Source organism: Salminus brasiliensis, chromosome 5, assembly GCF_030463535.1.
Source record: "Salminus brasiliensis chromosome 5, fSalBra1.hap2, whole genome shotgun sequence".
NCBI lineage: Eukaryota > Metazoa > Chordata > Actinopteri > Characiformes > Bryconidae > Salminus > Salminus brasiliensis.
The window spans coordinates 46050658-46066849 of NC_132882.1; the positions used below are offsets into that span (position 1 = coordinate 46050658).

Sequence of the window (16192 nt, forward strand, 5' to 3'; positions counted from 1 at the left end):
ACCCAGCGGGGGTCGCAATGGGAACCAGATGGCCAAAGAGAAACACTTCCAATGTGTCTGAACCACCATGTGTGTGTGTGTGTGTGTGTTCAGGAGTGTGAGAGGCCATGCACCACTGCCATGTGTCTGTCGTCGTTCAGCTCTTTGTCGTAACTCCAGATATGGGACAATTCAGGCGTTGTTATGGGGGGCTTCTGAGAGCGGTCCTCATCCCCTGCGTCTCGTTTCCACACCAAAACAAACAGGAGACGTTTCAGATGTAATCAGGAATCATCTCGCGCACATTGTGTACAAGTATGTCTGTGCCGAGTCAGACGAGTCACAACAGAAAACAGACGCTGACTACCGAAACATCTTAATCGCAAACACACACACACACACACACACACACACACACAGAGTGTCTGGGGGGTCTCACTGTGCATCTACTGAATTTACGAGGCATTAAGGCTTATCTAAATTACATCTGTCTATCTGTTTGGACGAAATCCTACAGTCCCAGCTTAGTCAAATAAACAAACAGCAGAAAATCCCTGCCGAGGACTATGAACAACCACCACCATGTTTAACAGCGGCTGTTAACCTCCAGTCATTGTTGGCTGCGGTAATCTGTACAGTGCCGTTCCTCTGAAGATCCCACATCTACGTTAAGTATTTCCTACACTGTGTTAGTAAAGGCAACAAAAACAAGAAATAAACAGGTAGCAATGCTGGGCGAGGCCGGCGGCCAGCACAATAGGCTTGCTAACACCATGGTAGCAATGATAACTTAGAGGTAGCAATGCTGGGCAAGGCAAGTGGCTAGTGCGATAGCTTTGCTAATGCCATGGTAGCAATGCTAACACCATGGAAGCAATGCTAACACCATGGCAGCAATGCTAACACCATTGGTAACAATGATAACTCAGAGGTAGTAATGCTGGGCGAGGCCAGCGGCCAGCGCAGTAGCTTTGCTAATGCCATGGTAGCAATACTACCACCGCAGTAGCAATGCTAATGTTGCAGGATTGATGCTAAGCAGGCTGGAGGCTGATGCCATGGTAGCAATGCTAACACCACAGTAGCGATGCCAATGCCAGGGTAGCCCCGCTAATGCCACGTTAGCAACGCTAATACCAGAGTAGCACTGCTAACACCTCTGTATTTCAGGGATGGGTAATTCCGGTCCTGCAGGGCTGGGTTCCAGCACAGTTTTCTGATTTTCAGACTCAAGCTCACTTGATTCCACTCAGCTGGACTCCTCCTGCCCCCTGTTTTAATAACTCTGATATATGCAAATGAGCTCTGTTCTGATTGGTCTGTCTAAATTGCACCTCATTAAAACAACTGGCCAACTCAGTCACAGTTACAGAAGCATCTCCCTCACTAAAGAACCCTTAAAGAACCCAACTTTCAAATAAGCAACTGAGTCCGTTTTCCATCATATGGGCCTATAACAGATACTGTACGGCAGTGAGAGTGAGCTGCAGATTAGCAGATAGGCAGGCTGGGCTAACAGTGCTGGTAGGAACAGATGGCAGAAGAGGATCTGCAGAAGAATTTCTTATCTCCAGCATCACCCCGCACGGGGAACCCAGCTGAGGGTACGTGCTGACGGAGATAAAAGCTCAGGCAGGGAAACAGCAGCTAACCCTGCAGCCCACTGCGGCGGTAAGCAGCCCAGCGCTGGCCTCGTCTCAAAACCCATGGAAAACATCACGCAAGCTCATGGAACTTCAGAGCGTCTGTGATTTTCGGAGAACAGGCTTCCTAACCTCTTCAGGCGAGAACCTACAGGTACTCAACCGACATACTTCAGATGCCAGATCTTCTGTAAAAGGTCCCACATCATGGAAAACTCAAATTCCATGATTATGCGCTGTGGCGTGTAAACACTTTTGAAGTCTCTAAGCGTACCGTTCACTCTCCAGTCCAGCTGTGTCACCAAACTTTCGTTTTGAAGAGGCTGGAAAAGGAATCAGGGCTGTTTGGAGAAAGCGTAGATGTTCCCTCCTGTTACCGCAGCTCTGAAACCTTATCAGAAACGTGGAGATCTGTCAGCCCCTATTTGTCTGTGTTTGTCAGGGACATCCAGACATGGAAAGCAAGCAGGAGGGCTGATAGCATCACCCCAACGGCATGCTGGATCTCAAATGTTCAGAGCTGAAGCTCCAAATCTGAGGATAAAGCTTCTGATTCAGAGCTGAAGCTGGAGTGTTCCGAGCCGAAGCTCCTGGATCAGAGATGAAGCTGGAGTGTTCAGAGCCGAAGCTCCACTGTTAAGGGCTAAAACTGGAGTGTTCAGGGCTGAAGCTGGAGTGTTCAGAGCCGAAGCTCCACTGTTCAGGGCTGAAGCTGGAGTGTTCAGGGCTGAAGCTGGAGTGTTCAGAGCCGAAGCTCCACTGTTTAGGGCTGAAACTGGAGTGTTCAGGGCTGAAGCTGGAGTGTTCAGAGCCGAAGCTCCACTGTTCAGGGCTGAAGCTGGAGTGTTCAGGGCTGAAGCTGGAGTGTTCAGGGCTGAAGCTGGAGTGTTCAGAGCCGAAGCTCCACTGTTCAGAGCCGAAGCTCCACTATTCAGGGCTGAAGCTGGAGTGATCAGAGCCGAAGCTCCACTATTCAGGGCTGAAGCTGGAGTGTTCAGAGCTGAAGCTCCACTATTCAGGGCTGAAGCTGGAGTGTTCAGAGCTGAAGCTCCACTATTCAGGGCTGAAGCTGGAGTGATCAGAGCTGAAGCTCCACTATTCAGGGCTGAAGCTGGAGTGATCAGAGCTGAAGCTCCACTATTCAGGGCTGAAGCTCCACTGTTCAGAGCTTCTTCAGCCCTTTCCTCCACCGCTCGGCTCCAGCGTGTTTGGGTTGAGCCTCTGCCTCTTGGCAGGCCTGTGTTTGGCTTGGCCGCTGGACGTGCCTCTAACTCCATTAGGCTGGAGGAGCAGGGGGACGAGGGAGAGGGAGATGGGTCTGGGCTCAGAGCTCCTGAATATATGAATGTCTGTCTTTATCTGTGGGAAAGTGAGCTGGGTCGTGTGAATGGCTGCATGCAAGAGCTGCCTGAAGGCTGCTGTATGCACATAAGCCTCTAACGAGTGGCTGAAGTGCGTCCTGAAGAACGTCAGATGCGGATGGATCTGCACATTTACATGATTCAGCAGTGGTGAAGGACATCCATCCAAGCATTCCGAGCTCACTGTTAACCGAGCTAAAGGTTCTCCACTGGGTTGGAACATACTGCAGGACGTACTGAGGTCACAGCATGCATCAGTACAACTGCAATTCAGCATATCATTAAAATGGTGGAGGGATACATGCTGCAGGGTGTAGTGCGGCTACAGAAAGTAGTCCCTAAAGAAAACTGGATTAGTTCAGATTCTCTATTCACTATTTTACCACCACCACCATCATCATCATCATCATCATCATCATTCCATATAAAACTCAGAAGCTGTAGGAGTTGTAGCTGCACTGGTGGGACTCTGAATAAAGTCTTCTCATAGACTGAGTAATGCAGAACTTTAATAGAAACCAAAAAATGCTTGCAAACATTACAAATGTACTGTAAATGTAACTTAAAAGTATTGTATTTGTAATTTAAATATATATATATTAAGTATATCCACTTTCTTTTTAGGGTCGTGGTGGGTACAGAACCCACCCAGAATCATTAGGCGCAAGACAGGAGTACCCCCTGCACAGGGTGCCGGTCCATCGAACACATGTACTACGTCTGTATTGTATATTATATATACATATATATACATGTATATCTATATATACACTCTGAATGTGTAGAACTACAGCTTTAAGTACAATGTACTACGTCTTTAGCCACCACTACTTTTAAATTATTTTTTTATATTATTATTTTACCCAGCTCTGGACACTCCAGCCGCTAGCCTGATGAACTTTGAATGCTGCCGAATGCGGACAGAGTGGAGCTGGTAGCTAACGAGAGCTCTGGCTGACCCTGTGGAAAAGAGACATCCTGCAGGTGCAAAACGCAAAACTCACCGCATGATAAACACTCGCCTGCACGCATAAATAACCCATCACCCAGCAGAATACAGAGGAAAAATGAGGCAAGACCAAACGCTGGAAAAAGCGCACTCATGCCTGAGCCTCACTGTCCTCTGGGTCAGCCACACACACACACACACACACACACACACACTTCAGCTAATCCCAGAAGAAAATGAAGACAGTACGGGAAAATACACACTTAAAGGGACAATCCGGCCTAAATGTAGTGACAAAGCCGCATTTCTGACTTCTGCACTCATTCCAGCCACTATCTAGAATGAATCTAATTGCTACACTGTGCTAACGCTCACACTGGCTAGCATCGCCTACACTGAGTGCTAAGGCAGAGGTAGAGCCGTCCTACCCACCCACTCAGAGAGAAAGAGGACGGTTCTGCTCTCTGGGACTCCTGGTCACTGACGGGTGGCTGTGGCATCACTGGGGATCGAACCTGCGACCTCCCTTAATGATGCCGGAGTCAACGCTTAGACAGCAGCACCACTGAAATTAAATGCATACAGTGAAGCTAAGTGGCTAATTGTTTTTGTGATGTCATAAGAACCTGTGCATTTATACACACCCATCTATTCAGCCTACAGCACTTTAGCCCCACCCATTTGTCCGACAGCAGTTAAATTCTGTCCCAGATGTGTATCAGCCAGGCAGCCAATAGAAACGGAGCTTATTTGCATATATAATTCTTATAATCTGTTTAATTCCAACAGATTAAAGTGCAAGAGAAATGTAGGCAATTTCTTCCGCCCAAAAAAGTAGTTCCCGACTACTGGAGCTACTCAGCAGCTGGTGCTCAGTGTTAAACAGGTGTAGCGCGAGAAAGAAATAGGGATCTCTAATACAGCAACACAGATGAATGCATTTCAACCAATCAGATTGTGTGGGAGGAGCTGTCTGGTGCAGAAAACTGGGCTGAAGAACGGATGCGAGCGACGTGGAAAAAAGTTGAACAGCTGTGAATGAGCTTAAGTCCAAAGTCCTTCTGTCATTTCTACTGTAACGTTGTTTACGGCCTGGAGAGGCGCGAGGAATTACAGAGAATTTACAGCTGCGAGCGATGACCCCCAAACCCACCCCCACCCCCTCGTCACACAGGTGCTATTAGTGGACGTTTCAGCCAGTCGTCCAGAAGGCCAAAACCGACGAATACAGCCGTGTACGGATTTCGAGGAGGCGTAATTCACCATTCAAACGCGTCAGTAAATCAGGAGAGGTCAAGTGGAAGCGGCCTGGAGCTATTAGATCATATACAATCACATCCGACTCACAGTTGTCATATATTGAGATTATGTGACATAAATGCTGACTTTTTTAATACAAACATATGTGTAACATGCATAATAATATACGGACAAAAGTATTGGGACACCTGCTCATTCACTGTTTCATTTGAAATCAAGGGTATTAAAGAGCTGATCCTGCTTCTGTTGGAGTAACTGTCTCTACTGTCCAGAGAAGAAGACTTTCTACTAGATTCTGGAAGAGGGAACATTGCTGTGAGGATTTGATTGCATTAAGCAACAAGATCATTAGTGAGGTCAGGATGTTGACGGTGGAACTCCATCCAGTACTTTTGATTGGGATGAGTTGGGGATGATGATGAGGTGGGGTGGTGATCATCATCATCCCCAACTCATCCCAATCAAAAGTACTGGATGGAGTTCCACCATCATCATTCCAGAGAACACAGTTCCTCCACAGCTCAACGCTGGGGGGCTTTATACCCCTCTAGCCCACGCCTGGCATTAGGTTCATCTATAGGTTCTGCTGTAGAGAGTCCTAATCTATTGGCAGTACTTCTTCTCTACAGGGACTAGACAAGCTGTGTGTGCATTTGCACATCTGTGTCAGCAATGGGTGCAACTTAAAGTAGCCGAATGCTGCATTCATTTGAAAGGGTGTCCACAAACATTTGGACACATGGAGCACTGAGGTGTATGGCCACGTAACAGGCTTCAGTACGGGGAACCGAGGCCTAATCGCAGTCCTTCAGCTCAGACTCAGGCTGGCTCTGATTACAGACGCTAATTCTGACCCAACAACCGTCATTTTATTAGCGCTCATTTTTCCCTGCTTACATTGTTCCTTCTTTTTTTTTTTGGCCTGCTCTTAAATCAGTTTATAGGGAACCGACAAGCTAAGGCTAATCAGAAAAGTGTGTCAGGGAACTGCGTATCTGTCGTGAGCTAGCACTGCTAATACTGCATTTCCACTACCCTAGCATTAGCGCTGAGCACGCTACATGGTGTAAACATCTCTAAAATGGGGCGATAACCACAAATGTGCTCTTAAGTATGTACCATAAAGGGGCCCGGAGGAAACGGAGCCATCGGTTGGATCATTAGTTGGGTTCTAGGCCTCCTCAGAGGCCTCCTGAAGCACATAGTTCCACATAGGATTCCACATTCCCTCTTTTATCTCCTTATTTATAAACCCCACCAAATCCTCTGTTCAACAAGTCTGATCTCTGTACAGTGGAGGTGAAGGGAAGCAGGCATCGGTCGCCATGACTACAGCACAGATACAGCCCATAATTGATCTCCTATCCAAACCCACCAGTGCAGCTACACCACGAGTCTTCTGAGTTTTATATGGAGTGATGATGATGATGATGATGATGAAGATGATGATGAAGGTAAAATAGTGAATAGAGAATCTCCACTAATGCAGTTCTCTTTAGGGACTACTTTCTGTAGCTGCACTACACCCTGCAGCATGTATCCCTCCACCATTTTAATGATCTGATTTTAAAAGCAGGTTCTAGAGCCGAGCTCTTCTCAGAACTCTGGTAGAACCGTGTCTCAGGCATCAGGCAGCGTCTTCATCAAGTATTGCAATATCCGCAATATAATTTTTTCGGCTCTCCCGTCCCTCACTGTACGAGCGGTACAATCACGGTGCGATACTCCGTCCACATCGGGCAGCCCTGCTGTAAAGCATTAGCTCATCTCCCTTCTCCTCCAGCAGCTCAGGGTTCCCCACAGCCTGAGGAGCATCGAGCCGTATGTGTGTGTGATTAGGCAGGCTGGATCGGGCCCCTGCCGGAGCGGCGCGGTTTACCACCCTCGCTGAAAATTAGCCACCTGATGATGATTGGTGCTCTTCACGAGAGCTAAAGAAACCATAGGCTGCGCTGCGTTCCATCAGCGCTCCATCAGCGCTCCATCAGCGCTCCGCCAGACTCCACCGCCTGGGGACAGTGAGGCTGCCCGCAAGCGCACTAAATAACACACATTACTCACAGCACCCCGAACACAGCATCAGACCCGCTGACCGCACTCCAAAATAAACAAAATGTTTATAAACAGGCTGGTCTGTGATGTCCAGCACTCCGTGCCGCGCTGGGAAAGTGCTGTAGGCCCGGTGGACCCCCCCCCCCATATCAGCCACACCCCCCCCTCCTCTCTTTACAGTCTTCCAGAATACGTCCACAGTGCATTAGCCACTGTTCAGCCCTATAACAGCCAATCAAGTGTTAGCAGTACCTAGGGGAGGAACCACGTCAGGTTCTACCTCCTGTCAGCCAAGAACAGAAGGCTGAGGCTGCAGTGGCTCAGCACAGGCTCACCAACGCTGCACAGCTGGTCTGATGGAGGCTCACAGGTGGTAGGGTCAGATTGAACCCAGGAAGCCCACCTGCCTTGTGTCAGTGAATCAGTGTTCGCTGCAGGAGCGGAGTGCACAGAGCCTGAACTGAGACAGAGTGAGACTGGGAGGGGTGGTGCTGGTGGTGGTGGTGGTGGGGGGGGGGGTTAACGGCCTCTAATGGCTTATCAAGACGGAGGCAGTCGCACATATAATTCAGTCAGGGCTCGTTCCCACTGCAGCACCATCGCTCTCAGCCTTTACTACTGATTTACACGCCTTTACACCGAGACCCAGACTGTTCTGGACTACCAGACTGAGGGTGTGTGTGTGTGTGTGTGTGCTGTAACAGTCACTAAACAGTCTGGTAAATCCATACAAACTCAGTTGAGTTCTATTCTGTTTGAAGCAGACCAGCTTTCCCACCTTTAAAATCTGCGTCCAAATACTTTTGGCCAGTGAAAAGAGGCTGCTGTGTGAAACACTGTGCATTTATTTTACACCACAAAGCAGAGCAGCAGATCTCAGCCCCATCAAACCCAACTAGACTGTATTACCCTCACATTCATGCAGGTTGGTGTTGACAGGCCCAAAAAGGAGGTTCTTTAAGGGTTCTTTGGTAGAAGAAGTTAAAGAAATCTGGTTCAATAAAGAACCGAAATGGGTTCCACTCCTGTTAAAGAACCTGCAACACTTTCCATAAGGGTGATGTGGTAAGCTTGCCTGTTTATGATTGCTGAGACATAGTTGACATTGCCTGGTGTCATCAGCCTGACCCTGGCTTGACCTGCTGACAGTCCCCTTCTAACAGGTGATTTATAAGAGAGGCTGCTCACACAGCATTACAGCACTGCTATTAATAACCTCAGCATAATACCTCTGAATGAGCTCCTCCCACCAACAACCTTCTCACAGAGCCTCTACAATGCTCCGTAATGTTCATCTAATCCACACGCTCATTCTGACAGTCTGTAATACACTACAGGAAGCGTAGGGGGCGCTCTATAATGCTCTATAATGATCATATGATCCACACGCTCATTCTGACAGACTGTAATACACTACAGGAAGCGTAGGGGGCGCTCTATAATGCTCTATAATGATCATATGATCCACACGCTCATTCTGACAGACTGTAATACACTACAGGAAGCGTAGGGGGTGCTCTATAATGCTCTATAATGTTCATATGATCCACACGCTCATTCTGACAGACTGTAATACACTACAGGAAGCGTAGGGGGCGCTCTATAATGCTCTATAATGTTTATATGATCCACACGTTCATTCTGACAGACTGTAATACACTACAGGAAGCGTAGGGGGCGCTCTATAATGCTCTATAATGATCATATGATCCACACGCTCATTCTGACAGACTGTAATACACTACAGGAAGCGTAGGGGGTGCTCTATAATGCTCTATAATGCTCATATGATCCACACGCTCATTCTGACAGACTGTAATACACTACAGGAAGCGTAGGGGGCGCTCTATAATGCTCTATAATGTTCATATGATCCACACGCTCACTCTGACAGACTGTAATACACTACAGGAAGCGTAGGGGGCGCTCTATAATGCTCTATAATGATCATATGATCCACACGCTCATTCTGACAGACTGTAATACACTACAGGAAGCGTAGGGGGCGCTCTATAATGCTCTATAATGATCATATGATCCACACGCTCATTCTGACAGACTGTAATACACTACAGGAAGCGTAGGGGGCGCTCTATAATGCTCTATAATGTTCATATGATCCACACGCTCATTCTGACAGACTGTAATACACTACAGGTAGCGTAGGGGGCGCTCTATAATGCTCTATAATGTTCATATGATCCACACGTTCATTCTGACAGACTGTAATACACTACAGGAAGCGTAGGGGGCGCTCTATAATGCTCTATAATGTTCATATGATCCACACGCTCACTCTGACAGACTGTAATACACTACAGGAAGCGTAGGGGGCGCTCTATAATGCTCTATAATGTTCATATGATCCACACGCTCACTCTGACAGACTGTAATACACTACAGGAAGCGTAGGGGGCGCTCTATAATGTTCATATGATCCACACGCTCACTCTGACAGACTGTAATACACTACAGGAAGCGTAGGGGGCGCTCTATAATGCTCTATAATGTTCATATGATCCACACGCTCATTCTAACAGACTGTAATACACTACAGGAAGCGTAGGGGGCGCTCTATAATGCTCTATAATGCTCATATGATCCACACGCTCATTCTGACAGACTGTAATACACTACAGGAAGCGTAGGGGGCGCTCTATAATGCTCTATAATGTTCATATGATCCACACGCTCACTCTGACAGACTGTAATACACTACAGGAAGCGTAGGGGGCGCTCTATAATGTTCATATGATCCACACGCTCACTCTGACAGACTGTAATACACTACAGGAAGCGTAGGGGGCGCTCTATAATGCTCTATAATGTTCATATGATCCACACGCTCATTCTAACAGACTGTAATACACTACAGGAAGCGTAGGGGGCGCTCTATAATGCTCTATAATGCTCATATGATCCACACGCTCATTCTGACAGACTGTAATACACTACAGGAAGCGTAGGGGGCGCTCTATAATGCTCTATAATGTTCATATGATCCACACGTTCATTCTGACAGACTGTAATACACTACAGGAAGCGTAGGGGGCGCTCTATAATGCTCTATAATGTTCATATGATCCACACGCTCACTCTGACAGACTGTAATACACTACAGGAAGCGTAGGGGGCGCTCTATAATGCTCTATAATGTTCATATGATCCACACGCTCACTCTGACAGACTGTAATACACTACAGGAAGCGTAGGGGGCGCTCTATAATGCTCTATAATGTTCATATGATCACCAAAGCTCACTCTGACAGACTGTAATACACTACAGTTTGATCCTACTAACACAGTGGGACCCTGGGACAGAGACAGGTGGCTGTTATCTTAGTTATCTGGTCATCATCCTCTTACAGACGGCCCAGCTGTCCCCTTAATGTCCACCCCCCCGACACACACATTCTCTAAACTCCTTACAGAGAGAGACAGATTCCAGTATGTCCACTGTGTCTCTCCGGTTCTTCAGTCAGTCAGGCGGTGGAGAGTGAAGCTCCAGCAGTAGAGCAGCAGCAGAGCAGCAGCAGTGAAGGGGAATCTGGGGCAGGTGTCTGAGCAAGTCCGCTCGCCTGCCCTTCCCTCATCCCACAGCGACTGAAAAATCCACAGCAAATAGTTTCGGAGTTTCCAAAAGTTTCCACAGGTGGTTTTTGCAGCGAGGAACCAGTAAAAGGAATCGTCTGCGGGAGATAACTCAGCTTCAATCTCAGGGCGCTTTCTGTCATCGGTACCCTTAAATAACACGTACGCAAAGAGTACAAATTAAAATCTGACAGCTCTGGGCTTTAATGGCTTTCGCAGGCAGCTGGTTAGATTTTCCCCACAGCGAGCGGAGAGCTGACTGCAGGCCCACATCTGGCTACGACACCGCCGGAGAGGTTCCGTACACCAGAGACAACAGCAGCCCTTTCTCAGACAGAACCAATCCAGCACCGGGGTCTGGGTGAAGAGCAGCTGGACGCGAGAAAGACGACTATTTCTGAAGAGCAGAAGAAGAACAAGCGAAGAACAACTGTCACAGAGCTACAGGACCCTACAGCGCCAGCAGATTACCTAACATGAGGCCGGGGGACTGTTTCTACTGCAGAAACCTTCTGTAGGAAACTTTTAGGAAGCTTTGAGGAACAAACATCACAAACATCTTCAGAAACATCAGAAACTTTTTTCAGGAACTTTTAGCTTCAGTTTTTTCACAAACTCGAGAACCTTTCTAGGAACTTTGCAGGAACTCCTGTTTAGGAACTGTTTAGGAACCTTCTAGGAAACCCAAGCACCTGGGACCTTTTCCACAAACCATAAGAAGGTGATCAGAATCCTGCTCAAGTACTTGGATGTTTACATAATCCAGGAACTTCTCAAATACTTTGGAACCATTACAGGAACAAAGCACTCAAGAACCTTTTCAAGAATTTCATGAACCCAATACACCCTTTCCAGACAGAAATATTTCCGGAATTCAGAAACCATTCCAGGAACCCAGGAGCCTTTTCACCTTTATTCAGATAATCTAGAACCTTTTTAGGTACTTTTACTTTTGGGACTGCTGGGGTGAGGTCTGCTTTAATGCTGATTGGTCCAAGCCTTTAGAAAGACCTGCAGTTCAGTGAAGGACACTGGCCCAGACGGATCCTGGCACCGGCCTGGCTCGTCATCTGAGCTGAAGAACACAAGACGAAGAGTTCGTGGGTCGACCTGGGAACTTTAGCTCCTCTTCCCGCCCTTTTTGTGCTACTGATGGTGGGTGGAGTGGGGGTTGGGGAGGGGTCTCACACAGGCCAGGCAGGCCCTTCAGGTGGCCTGAAAATGAAACCCAGGTTGTAATGTCCTTTCAGTGGGGCCGCTAACACACCCGCTAACACACACCACATGTCCCGCTGCACCTCTACAGGAACCAGGAGGCGGGGTGGGGGAGGAGGCTCGGCCTCAGCCTCAGCCTCAGCTGAGATTTACAAGATACTACTACTCCACCATCCCAGCCAGGCCACAATCAACGTGGGCCGCCCGACAGAGCCGGCCCAATAACACAGTCCTGCAGCCTGAAATCCTGAGAATCTCCTCCAGAAACAGCTGCTGTTTTTAACTGGATCTAAAAGTAGACCACAGTGCTCACACTACTCAAACACTCGACGACCCCACGGGAAGGTCCGAGTGTGTGCTGCTCCAGAATAGATCTGTAACTGGATCGGATAAGGCTTATTCTATTATACCCCTGAAATCCCATCCAGCTTACCCATCCATATCCATACCCATCCACCCATATTCATAACCATCCCTCATCCAGTCCATACACATACCTATACCCAACCATAACCATTTTAACCAAGTCCAAATGTTTGTGGACACCCCTTCTAATCAATGCATTCGCCTACTTTAGGTTCAACAGATTAACAACATGACCCTACTGGCACCATGCTGCCTAATGCCAGGCGTGGGCTATAGAGGGGTATAAAGCCCCCCAGCATTGAGCTGTGGTGGTGATTATCATCATCCAACATCCTGACCCATCCTGACAATGCTCTAGTCGCTGAATACAATCAATCAAATCCTCACAGCAATGCTCCTCCTCCAGAATCTAGTAGAAAATCTTCTTCTCTGGACAGTAGAGATGTACAGTTAATCCAACAGAAGCAGGATCAGTTCTTTAATACCCTTGATTTAGGAGAAACAGTGAAGAGATTGAGCAGGCGTCCCAATACTTGTGTCCAAGTTGTGTGCACTCATGATGCTGTGTGATCTGCAGGCATGAGATCCAGGTAGATCAACTGACTGAGAGCTGCACTGTGCTCCAGCCTGGACCTCTAATGCCCCTGTTAGGGTCGTCAGCGGTGAGGCTTAAGTATTCAACCAGATGGTGAGCGGCTCGCGGCCCCTCTGCAGTCTGACATTACAGTCAAACCTTGACCACATTCTGCACAGTCCCAATTACACACGATTTACATCCACAGCCCCCAGTACGCATTAATAACACTCAACTAGGAAGGAATTAGAACGAGCTTAGGCTATAAAACACAACTGGCACATGATGGCAACCAGCCAGGCGTGTGTGTGTGTGTGTGTGTGTGTGTGTGTGTGTGTGTGTGTGTGTGTGTTTAAGCCACAGTTCTCCCTCTAATTCAGCGCTGTTGTATGAGCTGTTTTTATTGGTTTGAAAAATCAAGTTTAAACAAGACCATAAAGCAGAACGCAGGAGAGCTTCTAATTAACCCAGCACAACTTCCCCACTCCACCACACCCCCGTAAACCTGAGCCCCAGTGTCCCTCCAACACACACTGCTGCTCAAAAGTCTGGAACCACTTCATACTGGATATTAATGTAATTAGAGCTTCATACTGGATATTAATGTTATTAGAACTTCATACTGGTTATTAATTATATTAGAACTTCATACTGGATATTAATGTTATTAGAGCTTCATACTGGATATTAATGTTATTAGAGCTTTATACTGGATATTAATGTTATTAGAGCTTCATACTGGATATTAATGTTATTAGAGCTTTATACTGGATATTAATGCTATTAGAGCTTCATACTGGATATTAATGTTATTAGAGCTTTATACTGGATATTAATGATAGAGCTTCATACTGGATATTAATGTTATTAGAGCTTTATACTGGATATTAATGATATTAGAGCTTCATACTGGATATTAATGTTATTAGAGCTTTATACTGGATATTAATGTTATTAGAGCTTCATACTGGTTATTAATGATATTAGAACTTCATACTGGATATTAATGTTATTAGAACTTCATACTGGTTCCAGACTTTTGAACACTACTGTAGGTTAGAGCATTCAGCTGCTTGTAAACTACTGTTTCACTTTACACTCAGGTGATTATAACGACTCCACCTGTGATCGGCTTACACATCCATCACTGCAGCAACCAGAGCATCAGCTTACTCACCTATACAGGCGTGCACTCTCACTGAGAGCTGTGTTCGGAGGATGATGCTGTGCTTCTTGCCCCTCCTGAGGAACCAAAGAATACAGAATAATCACAGTTAGTCAATTCATTACAGTAGTCCTTTAATACACTCTATGGACAAAAGTATTGGGACGCCTGCTCATTCACTGTCTTTTCTGAAATCAAGGGGATTAAAGAGCTGATCCTGCTTCTGTTGGAGTAACTGTCTCTACTGTGCAGAGACGAAGACTTTCTACTAGATTTTGGAGAGGAGCATTGCTGTGAGGATTTGATTGCATTCAGCAAAAAGAGCGCTAGTGAGGTCAGGATGTTGGATGATTCATCCATCCAAAAGTACTGGATGGAGCTTGCAACGTTGCCAGTCAGCACCAGCAGAACTGTGGGCTAAGAACGAGGATATGAGGCTGTGACTCAGTCCTACACACACATCCCTCCACACCCAGTCTGCCGCTGCAGGTACTCTGCAATGCAGACTGGGAGACACTAAAGGGGGTCCGCTAAAGGAGGGGGCAGGGTCGTAAACAAGTGCTGTATTGTTCTGGCTGTACAATGGAAGTCTGATGGTCCACTTGGCGGCTTTCCACTGGGAGAGAAGCTCCATTAGAAACAATCACCAGCCGACGCATCAATACGATAGAGCTCTGTATACTCACCCAGTGTTTCCAAAGACGCTAGGCTAATGATGCTAACAAACACTGAACACTACACGTGCTGGTTTATACTGGTGTGGTTCTGGAGTCGTCCTGAAGTTCTGATCAGGTTAGCTAAACTGATCACAGCCGCCATTCTGCAGACTGAAAGCCAGGGTGAGTGAAGGTCCAGACCCAGGCCCAGGCCCAAGCCCAAGCCCAAGCCCAGGCCCAAGCCCAAGCCCAAGCCCAAGCCCAAGCCCAAGCCCAAGCCCAGGCCAACAACACGGCAGCAACGTTATCCCCACGCTGTAGGAGCTCATCAGAAACCTGAGCTCTTCTGTGAAGAGCTCTGAGCTTTCCCTGCTGCAACCCTACCCAGATCCTGACCACGACCTCCACGGCACCCGGTTCTACGTTCTCATTACCCAATTACCAAACAGCCCAGCGTAGAATACGCTCGAGGAACCTGGGCAGAATCATTACCATAAAAGCAACATATACTCACAGCCAAAACGGTTCTCTTTAGCCTAACACTAGTGGAACCTTTTTAGCTGCTGGTTCTATTTAGAACTATATAGAAAATAAGTTTCCCACCAATGTAAAGAACCCTGTAACCAGCCAAAGAACCATTAAAGCACTTATACAGTTTACATTTGAGTTTACATGGTTCTGTATAGAACATAGAACCACTACATTTAGTAAAGAACCTTTGAAGAACTCTTTTTTAAGAGCGCAGAACAGACAGCTCTGAGAATAAAGCCACCTGATCACTCCGCCCACGAGCTTCTGATTAATTAATAATTAATAATGAATAAATAAGGATTTTCTCTGAACTCTTAAAGAAAACATGTTCTCCATGGTTCTATAGTGCAGGAAACGGTTCCGTATGGAAACTATATGGATGCTTAAATGGTTCTTTGCCTGGTTAAAGGGTTCTTCACCAGGGAGACGGATTTATATAGAACCGTCTAACGACAGCTCTACACAGCACCAGAAGGAGTTCCACTGTTGTCGGAGAACCCTATTTGAGTACTAAGTAGAACCCTATTGAACTGAGCAGTTGTTGTTGCTGTAAAGAACCAACTATAAAAGAGGTTCACCGTCATACAGAAGAAACCCACCATGGTTCTTAAAGTTGCCATGGTTCCACTTGCAGGATCTATGCTTTATCCCCCCCCCCCCCCGTCTGCACCCCACTGTTTACATCACACTCCAGAACCCCACAGAGAGAGAGAGAGAGAGAGAGAGCGGTCGAGAGAGCTCAGCAGTAGGGCAGTGTTTACCTCACTGGTCTGAATGGTTGGACTACGTCCAGAACCAGCCGTTCCCAGTAGCCCAGTTAACAGCAGAGTGGCCTCCCTGCAGCACTGAC

At 47.1% G+C, this 16192-nt stretch overlaps 1 long non-coding RNA gene across 1 annotated transcript in view; it reads right to left on the bottom strand.

Moving 5' to 3' along the window:
* Nucleotides 1-14233, bottom strand: part of LOC140555786 (uncharacterized) — a 54791-nt gene extending 40558 nt beyond the window's left edge. The window contains exon 1 of the long non-coding RNA XR_011979687.1: nucleotides 14168-14233. This is a non-coding gene — a long non-coding RNA (uncharacterized lncRNA). The remainder of the gene's footprint in view (nucleotides 1-14167) is intronic.
* Nucleotides 14234-16192: the final 1959 nt, after the last annotated feature.